Genomic DNA, 18,827 nt, shown 5'->3' with positions numbered 1-18,827 from the left:
ACTGGGGAAGGGACTTGCATGCTAGAAAATAAATTGCTTGTTTTAACTGCCCTGGGTGTGCCTGCCCACTAGACACTTCATCTTGTAAGACCAGCATTAAAGACTCCTTCCCACTGCACCTCGTGTCTTCAAGTCCATTCTTTGGCTTTGGACCAGTGGGCTTTATTTCCCACAGTTTTGGGGCCTTGTTTGGGATCTCTATGCCTGCATGGAAGTGGGACTCCAGTAGAATGGGGAGACATGTCTCACCCCACCTTGGGTGGCCTGCTCTCCATGCGCCCCGTTCTCTACAGAAGCCATAGACAGACCTGAGACCGTTATTTGGAGGACACTGGAGACGACACAGGAAAAGAGAAATCAGGCACCACGGCAACCTCGTGAACAAGCCAAGGTAGAAAAATTGGACTACTAAGTAGTGCCTTGGTTGTCGGGAATTCTCAGAGGTCAAGTGTGTATAACTGAGAAGTATCCTAGATATGAAGCAAGTGAGGGTTCCCAATCCACTGTTCTGTCATCCCGAGAGGGAAATGACCTGAGATGGACGAAGCGAATCTGGGAGTGTGTGTAAGAAACCTTCAGTGTTGGGAGGCTGAGTGCATAGGAAAAACAACACAGAGACTAACAGAATGGGAAATAAGTTTCTAGGCCTAAGGAACAAGAAAAGCGGAGATAGGGATTCTCCTCTGATATTCCCCAGTTAGTTCACTGGGGAGAATGTTGAGGGTTCAGGGGAAAAAAATGAAAAAAACGGACCCAAGGGTTACTCAGTTATAAAAGACTGGGTGGTTTTGGCTGAGTGGTCAGGTAAGAGGCAGATCTGATACTTTTCCTCAGTTTGCCTGACTGTTGGACGCGGTGGGAGCGAGCAGCACAGGCAGCAAGTGAGATGCAGCTCCGAGGCTTCCCACTGGCCCTCCCTTCCCTGCTGTTGCTCACCTCCGCGATGCCCAAAAAGAAAGACAATGTGAAGAAGGGAGGCCTGGGGAGCGAGTACCTGAAGTGGACCTGGCAGCCCTGCAACCCTAGCAGCAAGGACTGTGGCGTGGGTTTCTGCGAGGGCATCTGCAGGGCCCAGACGCAGTGTATCTGGTGCCAGGTACCCTGTAACTGAAAAAAGGAGCTTGGAGCCTACTGAAAGTGTAGGATTTGTCAGGATAAAAGGGAGAAGAATATACGAGAGCTTTGCTCTGAAGAAAAGGGACAAGACTCCTCCTGTTACAGTTTTCTCAGGTGACTGAGAAATTTATGGGAGTGGTGGAGGCCTAGTCCTCATACTGTGCAGTGGTCCCATAGGGAAACCCACTCATTAATTAAAACACTTGTTCGTCCGGGGGTCACACATAAGAACCGGCCATTCAGCGACCTGAGCAGCCACGGTGGTCTTAGATTGCCATAGGGAGAATCTGAGCTGAAATGACTCTGGGTAACTCCTGGAAGAGTTACGCTCACAAACAGCACACAGGCCCACCACACAATTTCACTATGAATTTTTTTTCTATTAATATTTCTCATTTTTATTATATTTTTCATACTTTTATAATGATCATCAGTTTTATCTTAATTTACACTATTTTGACAATGAAATTATTTTTCAAGCTGAGCAACTAACTATGAATTTTTATCCCTGACAAATTCAATTTAAAATGGAAAACAGAATCTCAAAAAAATGAGGGGGTGTCAGAAAGCTAAACTCAACATTCCAGCCAGATTCATGTATAATACATACAGAGCTCATACTTGCAATATGTAGTTATTTGCGGAAATTATATTAAAGGAGATCTCAACAAATATGTCCAAATTGGTGTTCTTTTATATTCCAAAATTGGTATTTTTGCACATACAATTAGAAAAGGCCAAGAATGATTACTTTGGTATCTAAAAGCTTCTTAAAAAAGTAACTTCTTGCAGGAAACCAACAAGAAATTGCTTGAAACTATATCAGAACTAAAAAAAAAAAAAAAGGAATAAAGCATTTATAAAATTTTCTTACTCCAACTGTTGTTTATCTTCTTATTCCAACTGTTGTTTACAGCTAGTGAGTTTTATATTGTGATATCTGATTCATAACTAAGTTTGGAAAACAAAGCTATGAGATCTCTTGTGTCTATTTGGATATATGTATATCTCAGTATGTGTCTTTGTCTTTAGATAATATTGCTGAGAACGTTCTAATCTAATTGGCCTAAAGAAAAGTAAGTGCTTACAAACTGAGCAATTCTAAATACAAGAGAAATTAACCTAAATAAATATCAGGTTCACGTGAACTCGGAAATACTCAGTATTAAATACCTGGTATTAATGTTTACATGTTGATCTACCTAATATAGACATGTCTGAGAGTCATTAAGCGTAATATTTTCATTGTGCCTAGGTTTAATAGAAGTTAAATATTATTATATAAGTTACAAGTTTTTGTCAGCAAGGAAAGTAACTAAGGTGGAAAAAACTAAGGAAAAAGTGTGAATGAGACAAGAGCTTTTAGATAAACTCTATTAAGAATAATTATAAATTTAAAAAAATTAAAAATTAAAAAAATTTTAAAAAAGAATAATTATAATTTAGAATGTCTGTCTAAAATAAGTAGGGTTGTGCTTAACTAAGTGATGAAAGTTTATTAAATAGGGAGGTCATTTCCAAATAAAATAAGATTCTGAAACACTGATTACTGGAAACTAATTTCCTCTTACAGAGAAACTAAAGAGATTTTGGACTATTAATAATAATGTTTGGTGCCATCCTGAGATGTTTTCTATAAGAAAGCAAATGTTTTTAGAAATTATCACTGGTATCCATGTTCACCAATCTATAGGATGCTAATACAAAGGACAGTTCTTGAGTACTTAAGGAAAATAGAATGTATATTTTCAACATAAAAAAATAACATTTTATGAAGGAAAAAGGAAGTAATTTTGATTATGAAAAAACTAAATAATGGATAGAGAAAGGAATAAAAAGTTACTGTGAAAGTTGTATAACGTATCAGAAAATAAATGAAAGGGTAATTAGGAAGCATACTATGGGAGGAGTGGATTGCTCAAGGTGGGAAGGCTGAGACATTTACTAGTAGTAGTTGATCACTTCTCTGGCTGGGTAGAAGCCTACTTCCCTCTTCCAACTACCACTGCTGGTAATGTAACCAAAATAATTCTAGAGAAAATTATACCTAAATTTGGCCTGGTGGAAAATATTGCTTCAGACAATGGGAATGACTTTATATTTTAAGGTATTTTGAGGGGTCATGGAATGTTTACACGTTAAATGGGACTATCACACCCCCTGGCATCCCCCTACCTCTGGGAAAGTAGAACAAATAAATGAATAAATCAGATAATTAAGTAAATAACCAAATTAATTTCAGAAACTAAATTACCATGAACGAAATGCCTCCCAGAGGCAGGCCACTTCGCTCAGTTGGTAAAGAATCTGCCTGCAATGCAGGAAACCTGGGTTCTATCCCTGGGTCAGGAAGATCCTCTGGAGGAGGGCGTGGCAACCCACTCCAGTGTTCTTGCCTGGAGAATCCCCATGGACAGAGGAGTCTGGTAGGCTACAGTCTATGGAATCACAACGAGTTGGACACAACTGTGCGACTTTCACTTTTCAAGTGCCTCCCAGTAGCACTTCTGATCAGGACAGCTCCAAGGAGAGATGTGGGGCTGTCTCCATATGAATTGCTATATGGGTTCCCATATTTGGGAGGAGCTACAGATCTCCCAACTTTGGAAACCAACGATCAATTTATAAGAAACTATATACTGGCCATTTCCTCTACTTTAATCCCTTAGATTAAACGGGCTCCTCGCCCAGACTCCACCTTTCGAATTCCAGTCGGTTCATCATTTCCAGCCAGGTGACTTGGTGTTAATCGAAACCTGGAAGAAGACAGCCAAGCTGAGAGGGCCCTACAAGTGCTCCTGAACACTGAGACAGCCGTGTGGACTGCTGAAAAGGGTTGGACTCATTATACTCAGGCTAAAAAGCAGGTAACTGAGACTTTAGAGAAGGGGGAAGAGGAACAGTGGGAGATGCATCGGTCACTTTAAAAGCCCTTAAAGATGACCCTAAAGAAAAAGGTTTAGTAACAGAATGGGTTGGCTCTACTTCTGGAAACTAATACATGTAGGATGGATTATTCACAAAGCAGAAGGCCAATGAGGAAATTGGAAAGGGACCCCAAGCTAGTGATTAATATAACTAAACCCCAGTACCTCAGACCATAAGGTATGATACATGCCAGAGTTTGCCTTGTGAAAACTTAGAAAACCGGAAACAACTTTCACAGGCAGGCATATATCTCTGCCCTGAACCAGACACAGGCTACACTAAAGCAAATCCTTGCCCTAGTTTAGACCACATTGTATGGTGGACAATTCCAGGGCTGGACAGTAAACATGGCTGGGTAACTCCAAGTTGAAGGCCCTTAAAAGCCAAAATACACCTGTCTGAGGGTATCCCACCAGAAGTCAGCCAGGACTTAAAATACAACCCTATACTTTTGACTGTTAATGACCCAGCTACCCTAGATCAAGAGCCAAAAGTAGCACCTCGGACTTACAGGTTGGGAGCAGATATCACCGGGAGAGATCCCCTAGGTGATTTGTTCTTAAACTCATCAAAAATAGGACCTCGAGTTTGTTGGCGATTGTCCCACCCCAGACTCCAAAGAACACTTTAGTCCTCGCAGTAATGATCCCAAGTGAAAGTGAAAGTGAAGTTGCTCAGTCGTGTCCGACTCTTTACCACCCCATGGACTGTAGCCTGCTAGGCTCCTCCGTCCATGGGATTCTTCAGGCAAGAATACTGGCGTGGGTTGCCATTTCCTTCTCCAAATGATCCCCAAAGAGTAAAAATAATAGAAATAAAAGATCTCAGACAGACTTCAGAAATTGAGACAGGGTATGGAGATACAAATGCCTGGGTCGAATGGGTCAAATTTACGGTGCCAGCCTATAGTAAGAGTGATTGTTATGCATATGCGGTTGGACATCCACAGGCACAGGTGGTTCCATTCACCCTTGGAGGGGGTACTAATCCTGGAAGAATGCACTGCATGTCTGCTCTCTACCAGGACAAAAATGCGTGGGGAAATGAGACCTGCAAGAGTCTGTCATTACTCTTTCCTGAACTGCAAAGGTTGGACCCTATGGACCCTCTTTCTCCATAGGGAATGTGAACTACTATGCTTGCCTCTCTAGGCAGGGGGGAAGAGTTCAGTAGACCCGTGGGAGAACTTGCGACTTGTACCAGCATCTTGAATATTACTGGTGAGCCCAGCAATGGTAACTACTCATTAATCCATGTGCCCTGGGCCAATGTCTGGTGGTTTTGTGGGAAAAGAAACCTCCTTCATAGACTGCCATCAAATTGGGCAGGGACTTGTACCTTACTTCAGTTGGCCATTCCCTTCACCCTGGCATTCCACAAGGTACCCGAAAAGCCACCCAGCCACCAAAATCGGAGATCAGTGGCAGGCTCTTCTAAATCTATATATTTATAAACTATACCAGAGACACCCGATAAGGAGTAGCTAGCAAATTGGATGCCCCCAGTCAGATGGTCTGGGGAAATGGCACCAGACATATTAGCAGAGAAGGGGGTGTTTGTGTTATGCTGGGAAGGAAATGCTGTACTTTATTACCAACAATACAGCTCCTGATGGAACCATCACGAAGGCATTACAAGGACTAATGACCTTAGCCAATGAGCTGGCAGGGAATACTGGAATTGATGATCCATTCAGATTGTTTAAAAGGATGGTTTTAAAAAATGGAAAGGGATGCTAGCCTCAATTATCACCATTCTCATAATAGCAGCAGAAGTCTTAACAGCAGTAGGGTGTTGCATTATCCTTTGTGTGAAAAGGTTAACACAAAAATTAACTGAGGCAACAATAAACGAACAGATGTCCATGACCTACCAACAAAATAATTCACTGTTATTAAAAGCCAAATTAGATTCAACCTCTTGATGAGGAGAGTCAACAGATCTTAGAACGACTTAAAAATCAAAAGACTCAAAAAATGGGAATGAAAATAAGACAAAAAAAGTTACAAAGAAAAAGAGGAGGGTATTTGTAAGAAATAAAAACTTAAAATGATCCGTTTTCAAGGGTAGCTAGCTTTGAGTGAAAAAAAAAAATTACCAGCAGCCAAACAAAGGGAGGGTGAGATGCTTAGGGTTTTGTGCAAGCTCATTCTATTGGTGAATTCAAAAACATAAGAACGGGAATAAGTGTGCAGGAAAAGGGGAAACAAGATGTTAGGGAGGGGCCAGCCCATAAAGAAGGAAATATACTTAGGCAACCTCTGGAAAGATTGTTCATCTACCCCAAAGTACTCAGCCAATGAGAAACTGGGGAAGGGACCTGCATGCTAGAAAATAAATTGCTTGTTGTAACTGCCCTGGGTGTGCCTGCCCACCAGACACCTCATCTTGCAAGACCTTCATTAAAGGCTTGTTTCCCACTGCACCTCGTGTCTCCAAGTCCATTTTGTAGGTTTGGGCCAGTGGGCTTTATTTCCCACACTTTGGAAGTTTGGCAATCACACAGAAACATGTACACAAATGTTTATAGTTTTTTCATAATTTCCAAACCTTGTAAGCAACCAAGATGTCCTTGAGTAGGTGAATAGATAAACAAATATAGTGTGGAATAAAGAAAGGAGCTACCAAGCTGCAAATGTACTCAGAGGAATCCTAAATGCACATTGCTAAGTGTAAGAAACCAACCTGGGGGAAAAAAAAAAACAGTTACTGATAAGGTTCCAACTGTATGACATTCAAGAAAAGGCAAACACTGGGGACAGTTAAAAGATAAGTGGTTATCAAGGATTCCACGGAGGGATGGAGAGATGAATAGGTAGAACACAGGTTTTTGGTTTTTTTTAGGACAATACGAGTCTATATAATGTACTATAATGGTGGACACATATCATTATTTGTCAAAACCCATAGAAGTGTGACACAAATATTGTACCCCAATGTAAACTAGAGTTCATTACAAACTAGAGTTGTAACAAATGTGTAACAATGTCAGAAGCTGTTAAGAGGGAAAGCTGGAGTGAGGAGTAGGCAAATGGTCATATTCTCTGTACTTTCCACTCATTTTTCTGTAAACCTAAAACTACTAAAAATGTATTAACTTTTTATTTATTTTTTTTATCTTTTTTTTTCCATTTATTTTTATTAGTTGGAGGCTAATTACTTTACATCATTGCAGTGGTTTTTGTCATACATTGAAATGAATTAGCCATGGATTTACATGTATTCCCCATCCCGGTCCCCCCTCCCACCTCCCTCTCCACCCGATCCCTCTGGGTCTTCCCAGTGCACCAGGCCCGAGCACTTGTCTCATGCATCCAACCTGGGCTGGTGATCTGTTTCACCCTAGATAATATACATGTTTCGATGCTGTTCTCTCGAAACATCCCACCCTCGCCTTCTCCCACAGAGTCCACAAGTCTGTTCTATACATCTGTGTCTCTTTTTCTGTTTTGCATATAGGGTTATCGTTATCATCTTTCTAAATTCCATATATATGTGTTAGTATGCTGTATTGGTCTTTATCTTTCTGGCTTACTTCGCTCTGTATAATGGGCTCCAGTTTCATCCATCTCATTAGAACTGATTCAAATGAATTCTTTTTAATGGCTGAGTAATATTCCATGGTGTATATGTACCACAGCTTCCTCATCCATTCGTCTGCTGATGAGCATCTGGGTTGCTTCCATGTCCTGGCTATTATAAACAGTGCTGTGATGAACACTGGGGTGCACGTGTCTCTTTCAGATCTGGTTTCCTCGGTGTGTATGCCCAGAAGTGGGATTGCTGGGTCATATGGCAGTTCTATTTCCAGCTTTTTAAGAAATCTCCACACTGTTTTCCATAGTGGCTGTACTAATTTGCATTGATGATTAACTAAAACACTTGTATAGAAAGTTAAGAGAGTGAAGGTGAGACGTTAAAATGTGGGTGCTAGGTAAAAGACACCCATCTGAATAGGGGTTAAGAGTATGCCAACCCAAAACCTGCCTCTTTGTAATATTTTCAGGTAAAGGCCCCAATGCATGAAAAGCTCCAAAAACAGCACAGGCTTTCCTTCTACAAAGGAAATTTCCATTTATAAGGGAAATTTTCATTTGTAAAATGTGTCTCTCCTTTAAAAGGAAGACGAACTCTTATTTAACTTTGACCTCTAACACTGTGTGGGTGTACAACTATGATGATCTCTATACATATATCCTGCAAACTGATTACCACAATAAGATTAGTTAATATCACCTCACATAGTTAGCTAAGATTTGTTGTTAGCAACTTTCAAGTGTACAAAAAATTCACTGTGCTGTACATTAAATCTCCAGCACTTATTCATTCATCCCTTATAAGAAGAAATTTGTACTTTATGACTATTTTCACCTACTTCCCCTGTCCCTAGCAGATCCCACATATAAAGGAGTATATTATTTGTCTCTCTGACTTATTTCACATAGCATAATGCCTTCAAGATTTATCCATGTTGCTGCAAGTAGTAGAATTCCTTCTTTTCTGTGACTGAACAGTAATTCATGTATGTGTTTGTGTGTGTGTGTGTGTGTATCACATTTTCTTTGCTATTTTGTTGGAGGGGGGCACCATACAACTTGTGGGATCTTAGTTCTCTGACCAAGGATTGAACCTGGGCCCTTGGCAGTGAAAACGCAGAGTCCTAAACACTGGACTGTTGGGGAAATCCCTATATCACATTTTCTTTATCCATTCTTCCCTCAGTAGACACCTACGTTGTTTCTGTGTTTTGGCTATTGTAAATAATGCTGCAGTGAACATGGAAGTGCGGGTATCGCTTCAAGATAATGGTTTCTTTTCTTTCAGATATATAACCAGAAGTGGGATTCGGGGTTACTGATGAACACTCCCATATTTATTTGGGCAGTACCTATGTTAATAAACTTCTATTTGTTTTTCTCTTCATAATCTGTCTTTGGCCAGTCAAATTTATAGGGTTCTGGGTACAGAACCCAGGATTTTTTTCCTCTTTTAAAAGGGACATTGAAAAAAAAAATAAATAAAATAAAAAATAAAAGGGACATTGATCTGCTGAATCCTGTCCCAGTTTTACCTAATCACTCCTCTAAAGAGGTTCAAACAAGCCAGAATACTTATACCAAACAGAGCTTAAGTCTCTAACCCTTCCACATTCTTTGCCCTTTCTTGCAAATGTCACCTCAAGTCAGACATTTTAGAAAACTATGTATATATGCATCGTTTATTTCTAAAAGTGATATACATTGCTAACTATATTTGTCTTTAGAGTCTAAGTAAAAAGTATTCTTGGCTAAATATTCTTTCTCAGAGCATATTTGAACATGAGAAGTCCATTTTGAACCTAAATAAGAAAATTACTTAATTCTCCTTTTGTCTAACATTTTCCTAGTCTAAAATAAATAAATATAAAATAAATAGACATAAATATAAAATAAACATAAGTCATTAGTACAAAAAGGCAAGAAATGTACATTAAAATGATGTATAATATAACCACATTTATTAAACAATGTATGCCAATATAAGGGCAAAGTTCAACAATGCAAAAGTGCATATTTTGCAACAACTTAATATTACAATTACAAATAATAACCTATTCCTCTTTCATATTACTGAGCCTACCCTGTGTTATAACCAGAATAATAATACAGAACAGGCATTTGACAGCACTAGTTTTCTTCCTATAAAGAAACAACAAATGAGTTTCTGCTGGAACCTTCTCAACAGAGATTTCAATAAGGCATAAACAGAAAAAAATTTTAAAAATAAGGTATAAACAAAGTTTCTTAACTAGAAGGGGCTATATAACAAAATACATTTCACATGTGAAGTTTCATATCACTCTTCAGAAATTCCAGCATAGAAAGAAAGAAGGTTTTTCCTTCAGCAACCCAGGGGATAAATAAGATCACCTCAGAATCTTTCCTAGCTCTAGGGTTTGTGAAAATATCAGGCTACTTTGATAGATTTAAAAGGTTTCAGGTTACTAAAGGAACCCTGCCTTTGCTCACTCAGTTCAGTTCAGTTCAGTCGCTGTCGTGTCCAACTCTTTGCGACCCCATGAACCACAGCACGCCAGGCCTCCCTGTCCATCACACACTCCCAGAGTCCACCCAAACCCATGTCCATTGAGTCGGTGATGCTATCCAACCATCTCATACTCTGTCATCCCCTTCTCCTCCTGCCTTCAATCTTTCCCAGCATCAGGGTCTTTTCAAATGAGCCAGCTCTTTGCATCAGGTGGCCAAAGTATTGGAGTTTCAGCTTCAACATCAGTCCTTCCAATGAACACTCAGGACTGATCTCCTTTAGGATGGACTGGTTGGATCTCCTTGCAGTCCAAGGGACTCTCAAGAGTCTTCTCCAAACACCACAGTTCAAAAGCATCAATCCTTCTGTGCTCAGCTTTCTTTATAGTCCAACTCTCACATCCATACATGACCACTGGAAAAACCATAGCCTTGACTAGATGGACCTTTGTTGACAAAGTAATGTCTCTGCTTTTTATTATGCTGTTTAGGTTGGTCATAACTTTCCTTCCAAGGAGTAAGCGTCTTTTAATTTCATGGCTGCAATTACCATCTGCAGTGATTTTGGAGCCCAGAAAAATAAAGTCAGCCACTGTTTCCCCATCTATTTGCCAGACCAGATGCCATGATCTTAGTTTTCTGAATGTTGAACTTTAAGCCAACTTTTTCACTCTCCTCTTTCACTTTCATCAAGAGGCTCTTTAGTTCTTCTTCACTTTCTGCCATAAGGGTGGTGTCATCTGCATATCTGAGGTTATTGATGTTTCTCCTGGCAATCTTGATTCCAGCTTGTACTCTGCATATAAGTTAAATAAGCGGGGTGACAATATACAGCCTTGACATACTCCTTTTCCTATTTGGAACCAGTCTGTTGTTCCATGTCCAGTTCTAACTGTTGCTTCCTGACCTGCATACAGGTTTCTCAAGAGGCAGGTCAGGTGGTCTGGTATTCCCATCTCTTTCAGAATTTTCCAGTTTATTGTGATCCACACAGTCAAAGGCTTTGCTCACTAATAGCATTAATAACGCATCTCCATGGCACTAGTATAAATTTGTTTAAAACACTTAGGAAACTCATCTTTGTAAAAGCGAAAGGAGTAATACACAAAGTACACATGGGAGTTCTGTTGCATACCCATCCGATGTGTGAATCGGATCCAGTAAACTAACAGCCTTTCTGGGCTTGAGTTTTAAACTGAGTTCAGAGGTGTTGAAACTCACAAATAGATTGATACGTGAATCGCACAGGCAGAACTCTTCTCATCACTACGATGAACAACTACAGTAACTAAGTATACCTGAAAGATTGAAAGCAGGCAGAAAAGGGGACCACAGAGGATGAGATGGTAGGATGGCATCACCAACTCAATGGACATGAGTTTGAGCAAGCTCCAGGAGTTGCTGATGGCCAGGGAAGCCTGGCATGCTGCAGTCGGTGGGGTTGCAAAGAGGCAGACATGATTGACCTACTGAACAAAAAACAAATACCTGAACACACTACTAACCAGAGAATAAACCGAGGAAATTTGGTGAGAAACTTGCCTTGAGAGAGGAGCCTACTATACAGAAGGGGGAAACAGAATCAAAGCACAACTGAGGCCTGTATCACATACCTATCAGAAGTGTGAAGTCAGTGTCTATTCTTTCTCTGTTCTTGCACTCTGGGTCCACACCGAGGCAATGTATGAGCGGTTGATCACGACCTCTGACTTTCTTACCAAACTGTGAACTGAAAAGGAAAGAAAATACTGTTGAATACACTTGCCAGAGATGCAAATTACCTTTCCTCAGTAAGAATCAGCATGAAAAACATGAGGAAACAAAACAAAAATCATACCAGTCTTCCTCTAGATGCAATAAAAAAAGCGATCCAGCCACACTAGCTACCCTTAGGAGAAATAAGTCTAAATATACAGATGGTCTGGAAGTTATACTGCAAACACACTGTGATATAACCCACTGTGACCCTTTAGTCACCTCCTAGAGTATTTTGCTGGGATTGAGGCTTGTGTTCAAACACTGATAAGCCTTTCTGCTTACCTAAACTACTGTCCCAGAGATTCCTGAAATAAATAACCTGTTAGCCCTGCATCTACAAATACACATTCTCCCGCTTACCACTTACTGATTCCCATGAGGGATGAGTGTCCTGGCACAAGAGACATATGACAGTTTAGGGTTTGTTCAGCACTCTTAGTCACCTAGCTAGAAACAAGTTACAAAACTGGACGGAGCCACTTAAGATGCTCTGTAGGGAACAGTCTACACATACTGGATCCATATTACAGGAGCACACACTTTGTATGAATAGTTGAAACCTGGATTTATTCAAAGTGGCAAGGGTCTTCAACCAACCCCTAATATGTAAATCATCAAGGTAATTCTTCCCCTAACCCTGACCAATAATAACAAAGTGACAGAATATATCACATCCCAGTCCCAAGGAAACAGGGGCCAGGCCATATGACTGAGAATCTCCTAGAGGGCTATGGACATGGACTCAGATATGGACGGCTGCCTTTTCATGTCCTCTTATCTATGTTCTTTATGCCAAGGAGAAGCCCCCCAAAGGAGGAGACACCTTTCCCACAACACGCTGGTGGACCACTTGGAACACTCTTGGTCTCCATGGGCAGTTCTTCACCTGCAAAGGCGGAGGGAGAGACCATGCTACAGAGGATGGATATAATTTCTGGAGCATCAGTGTCATCAAGTGGGAGATTTTTGAGCTAGTCCGCCAGACCCTGCCTGTGGATCCTGCTGGAGAAGGCCTGTGAGGGGAGAAAGGGAATGTCTGAAGTGCTCAGAGGATTCTGGGTGAACCTGGCTGCCAGGTACCCCTCCAGAGCAGGTGTGGAAGGGAAGGCAGTGGTGTTCTAGGGCCTGGCTCTCACATAGAGGAGCCCAAGACTGCCAGGCCCTCGGGGCGCCATGTTCAGGAACAGGTGCTAAAGCTCCTGACCCAGGGCCTCTGCCTAGGTGATCCTTGCCCTTCCTGCATGAAGGCTACTTTGATAGCTTTAAAAGGTCTCAGGTTACTGAAGTAACCCTGCCTTTTTTCATTCTTGCCATTAAGTATGCACCTCCATGGCACCAGTGTAAACTGGATTAATACACTTCAGAAAATCATCTTTGTAAAAGGCAAAGGAGTAAAACACAAAGTGTACCTGGGAGTTCTATTCCATACCTATCAGATGTGTGAAATCAGCTCCAGTAAAATAACAGCCTTTTCTGGGCTTGAGTTTAAAATGAGTTCAGGGGTGCTGGAACTTACAAATAGGTTGATACTTGAATCACACAGGAGGAACTCATGACATCATTACGATGAAAAAGTATAGCAAAGAAGTATACCTGAAAGACTGAAGGCAGGAGGACAAGGGGACGACAGAGAATGAGATGGTTGAATGGCATCACAGACACAATGGACAGGAGGAGTTTGAGCAAGCTCTGAGAGATGGTGAAGGATAGGGAAGCCTGGTGGGCTGCAGTCCATGGGGTCACAAAGAGTTGGATAGGACTGAGAAGAAGTACCAGAACACACTACTATCCAGACACTGACCAGAGGAAATTCGGTAAGAGACCTGCCTTGAGAGAGGAGCCTACTGTACAGAAGGGACAACAGAATCAAAACACAACTGAGGGCTGTATTACATACCCAATAGAAGTGTGAAGTCAGTGTCTGCTCTTCATCTCTGTTTGTACTCTGGGACCACACCAAGGCTAAATGAGCTGTTCATCACGCCTTTTGATTTTCTGACTATACCTAAAAAGAAAGAAAATACTGTTGAATACATTTGCCACAGGTACAAATTAACTTTCCTCAGGAATTCAGCAAGAAAAGCAAGAAATAAAATAACACACTAGTCTTCTAGTTCCATTAAAAAAAAAAAAAATCAATTCAGCCACTACCTATCCTTAGGAGAAATAAGCCTAAATGTCGAGATGGTCTGGACTTTATACTGCAAAGCCATTGTGATGTAACCCACTGTGACCATTTAGTCACTTCAAAGAGTGACCTCTTTCCTCAAGACTCCAGTAGAGCCAACCCTCCTGTAGGGCTTGGGAGGCTTTTGGGCCTCCAGGGGCCTTTTTTGACCCACAAAGGGTGGAGGGAGAGAGAATGCTGGAGATAATGGTAGCATTTCTGGAGCAATAGTGCCATCAAGTGGATGCATTTTGAACATGGCCTCCCACCCCTGCCTGTGGTCCTGCTGGGAAAGGCCTGTGAGGGGCGGAAAGGAGGTATCAGAACACTCAGAAGATTCTGGGAAAACCTCCCTGCAGGACACGCCTCCAGAGCAGGTGTGGAAGGGACAGGTCATCCTGCCTGGGCCCAGAATGGCACACCAAGGAATCTATGACTGTCGAACCACTGGGGGCAGGGCCTCGGCAGTCGCCATATTCAAGAACAAGGAGCTGAAGCTCCAGTTCCTAGTGTTTTAAGTCCCCAGTTTCTGAGACTACATGACCTAAATGACCCAGACTTTTCAAGGAGCAAGCTGAGTTACAGAGGCAGAAGGAGCATGAGGTTGTGTAAAATTTTAACTTTTCCTCTTAACACTACCTACCCTTAGGAGAAATAAGCCTAAATGCACAGATAGTCTTGACTTTGTACTGCAAAGCTATTGTGATGTAACCCAATGTGACCATTTAGTGACTTCATAGAGTACTTTGCTGGGATTGAGGCTTGTGGGTTAGCATAATGATGAGCCTTTCTGCTTACCTAAACTACTGGCCCTGAGGTTTCTAAAATAAATAACCAATTAGCCCTGCATCCACAGATACAGAAACTTTTTCCAAGTTATAATTTACTGAGAACTTCCAGATGTTTAGAAAAGGCAGAGGAACCAGAAATCAAATTGCCAACATCCGCTGGATCATTGAAAAAGCAAGAGGGTTCCATAAAAATTTCTACTTTTGCTTTATTGACTACGCCAAAACCTTTGACTGTGTGGATCACAACAAACTATGGAAAATTCTGAAAGAGATGGGAATACCAGACCACCTGACCTGCCTCCTGAGAAATCTGTATGCAGATCAAGAAGCAACAGTTAGAACTGTACATAGAATATAGACCAGTTCCAAATCAGGAAAGGAGTACATCAAGGCTGTATACTGTCACCCTGCTTATTTAACTTATATGCAGAGTACATCATGTGAAATGCCAGGCTGGATGAAGCACAAGCTGGAATCAAGATTGCCAGGAGAAATATCAGTAACCTCAGATATGCAGATGATACCACCCTTATGGCAGAAAACGAAGAAGAAGAACTAAAGAGCTTCTTGATGAAAGTGAAAGAGGAGAATGAAAAAGTTGGCTTAAAACTCAACATTTAGAAAACTAAGGTCATGGCATCCGGTCCCATCATTCATGGCAAATAGATGGGAAAACAATGGAAACAGTGACAGACTATTTTTGGGGGCTCCAAAATCACTGCAGATGGTGACTGCAGCCATGAAATTAAAAGACACTTGCTCCTTGGAAGAAAAGTTATGACCAACCTAGATAGCATATTAAAAAGCAGAGACATTACTTTGCCAACAAAGGTCCATCTAGTCAAAGCTATGGTTTTTCCAGTAGTCATGTATGGATGTGAGAGTTGGACTATAAAGAAAGCTGAGTGCCAAAGAATTGATGCTTTTGAACTGTGGTATTGGAGAAGACTCTTGAGAGTCCCTTGGACTGCAAGGAGATCCAACCAGTCCATCCCTAAAGGAAATCAGTCCTGAATATTCATTGGAAGGACTGATGCTGAAGCTGAAACTCCAATATTTTGGCCACCTGATGTGAAGAACTGACTCACTGGAAAAGACCCTGATGCTGGGAAAGATTGAAGGCAGGAGGAGAAGGAGATGACAGAGGATGAGATGGTTGGATGGCATCACCGACTCAATGGACATGAGTTTGAGCAAGCTCCAGGAGTTGATGATGGACAGGGAAGTCTGGCGTGCTGCAGTCCATGGGGTCGCAAAGAGTCGGACACGACTGAGCAACTGAACTGAACTAACTGATGAAGGATGAGTGTCCTTGCACAAGGGACACATGATGGTTTGGGGTTTGTTTAGCACTCTTATTCAGTTACCTAGCTAGAAACAAGTTCCAAAACTAGATGGAGTCACTTAAGAATGGTCTCTCGGGACCAATCTTTACTCATATTCCAAAAGGATCCATTATTACAGGAGCAATACTTTGTATGCATGGCTGGAACCTGGATTTATTCAAAGTGGCAAGGGTCTTCAACCAATCCCTAGTATGTGAATCATCAAGGTACTTCTGGCCCTAACCCTGGCCAATAATAACAAAGTTGACAAAATACATCACATCCTGGTTCCCAGGAAAGAGGGGCCTGGCCACATGACTCAGAAAATCCTAGAGTGCTGTGGACATGTACCCAGCGATGGAGGGCTCCCCTGAATGTCCTTTTCAGTATGTTATTGCCACCAAGGAGAAGCCCCCAGAGGAGGACACCCCTCTTCCCCCAACACTCCACTGGAGCTAACATAGTTTGGAGGGTTTGGAAGGTTCTTTGGCCACCATGGGCCTTTTTTGATACACAAAGGGTGGAGGGAGAGGCCCAGCTCCAGAGAGTGGTTGACATTTCTGGTTCAAGAGTGCCATCAAGTGGAAGCTTTTGGAGCATGGCGTCAGTAGTGGATCCTACTGAGGAAGACCTGTGAGGAGAGGAAGGGAAGGTTTGGGTCACTCAGAGGATTCTGGGCGAACCTGGCTGCCTGGCACCCCACCAGAGTAGGTGTGGAAGCAACAGGTAGTGGTGTTCTGAGGCGTTGCTTGCCCACCAAGGAGCCCATGGCTGCCAGGCCTTCGGGGGCGTGGCCTCGACAGTGGCCATTTTCAGGAACAAGGCGCTGAGGCTCCTGACCCAGGGCCTGTGGCTAGGGGATCCTTGCCCTTCATGAAGGAAGGCTACTTTGATAGCTTTAAAAGGTCTCAGGTTACTGAAGTAACCTTGCCTTTGCTCAGTGTTAGCATTAACAACACACCTCCATGGCACCAGTATAAACTCCATTAAAAGACTTCAGAAAATCATCATTGTAAAAGGCAAAGGAGTAAAACACAAAGTACACCTGGGAGTTTTTTTCCGTACCTATCAGATGTCTGAAATCGGCACCAGTAAAATACTGGCCTTTTCTTGGCTTTGAGTTTTAACTGAGTTCAGGGCTGTTGGAATTTAAGAACAGTTTGATAACTGAACCCCACAGGCAGAACTCCTCTGATCATTAATATGAACAACTATAGCGATTAAATGTATCTGAAAATGCAACTAACCAGACACTAACCTGAGGAAATGGGGTGAGACACTTGCCTTGAGAGAGGAGCCTACTCTACAGAAGGGGGAAACAATCAAAGCACAACTTAGGACTATATTACATACCTATCAGAAGTGTGAAGTCAGTGTCTGCTCTTTGTCTGTGCTTGCTCTCTGGGTCCACACCAAGATAATGTACGAGCTGTTGATCACATGCTTTGATTTTATTACCAAACTGGTTTCTGAAAAGGAAAGAAAAGACTGTTGAATACCTTTGCCACCGATGCAGATCAATATCCTTCATGAAACATGAATATAACATGAAAAACATAAGAACCAAAACATAACAACACACCAGTCTTCTTGTTTCATTAAAAAAAAAAGATCCAGCCACACTACCTACCCTTAGGAGAAGTAAGCCCAAATGCACAGACAGCCTGGACTTTATACTGTAAAGCCATTGTGATGTAACCCACTGTGATCATTTAATCATTTCCTAGAGTACTTTGCTGGGTTTGAGACTTGTGGTTTAATTCAATGAGCCTTTTTGCTAACCTGAAATAGTGGCCCCAAAGTTCCTGAAATAAATAACCTGTTAGCCCTGCATCCACAGATACACATTCTCCCACTTTTAATTTATTGATTCCCATGAAGGATGAATATTCTAGCACAAGGGACAAATGACAGTTTGGGGTTTGTTCAGCACTCTCAGTCACGTAGCTAGAAACAAGTTAGAAAACACAACAGAGCCACTTAAGAGTCTCTGTAGGGACCAATCTCTACACATATTCCAAAAGGATCCATATTACAGGAGCACACCCTTTGTATGCATGGCTAGAACCTGGATTTATTCCAAGAAGCATAGGTTTTCAATGAACCACTAATTATGTAAATCATCAAGGGAATTCTGGCCCTAATCCTGACCAATAATAACAAAGTGACAGAATTCATCACATTCCAGTCTACAGGAAATGGGGATCAGGCCATGTGGACTCATAATCTCCTTGGGTGCTGTGGACATGGACCCAGAGACGGATGATTTCCTTTCCATGTCCTTTTGTTGTAGCCAAATGCTCCGGGAAGCAAACTCACTCAGAAGGACAACGTGGATGGCAGAGTGCAGTTTATCACAACGGCAGGTCTGAGGCAGAGTTTCCTCTAGCCAGGGACCCCGAACAATTTTTGTGAAAACGTTATATACCCTAAGTGTACGTGCACAAGCACACATCCCCGAATTCCTCAATCCTACTCTGGAAAATGTCAAAGGGAGATACAATCAGGTTACAGCCATGATTCATAATCAGAAGGGTCAGCTGGTTATACATTGTAGCCTACATCAATGGGTGCCATAAAGATTACAAAGGTGACTGACTACATAGGGGATTATTACATTCCTTCTGGCGACAGGAAATCTTGGCATGGAATTTGGTGTTTATCAGTTCGGGAGGCCTGTTCGGCTGTACCTATGTTGTCTCCATGGCTGCTGCTG

The 18,827-nt window shown here is 41.8% G+C and overlaps 1 long non-coding RNA gene across 1 annotated transcript; it reads right to left on the bottom strand.

Moving 5' to 3' along the window:
- Positions 1–11,298: 11,298 nt before the first annotated feature.
- On the bottom strand, positions 11,299–17,576 carry LOC110144522 (uncharacterized). Its single transcript, XR_011485882.1, has 3 exons — positions 17,465–17,576; positions 13,726–13,833; positions 11,299–11,799 (listed from the first exon to the last, which is right to left on the bottom strand). It is a non-coding gene; the product is annotated as an uncharacterized lncRNA (long non-coding RNA).
- Between the last annotated feature and the right edge of the window lie 1,251 nt (positions 17,577–18,827).

Source organism: Odocoileus virginianus, unplaced genomic scaffold, assembly GCF_023699985.2.
Source record: "Odocoileus virginianus isolate 20LAN1187 ecotype Illinois unplaced genomic scaffold, Ovbor_1.2 Unplaced_Scaffold_1, whole genome shotgun sequence".
In the NCBI taxonomy this organism is placed as follows: domain Eukaryota; kingdom Metazoa; phylum Chordata; class Mammalia; order Artiodactyla; family Cervidae; genus Odocoileus; species Odocoileus virginianus.
This window is presented reverse-complemented; position numbering and strand designations above follow the sequence as displayed.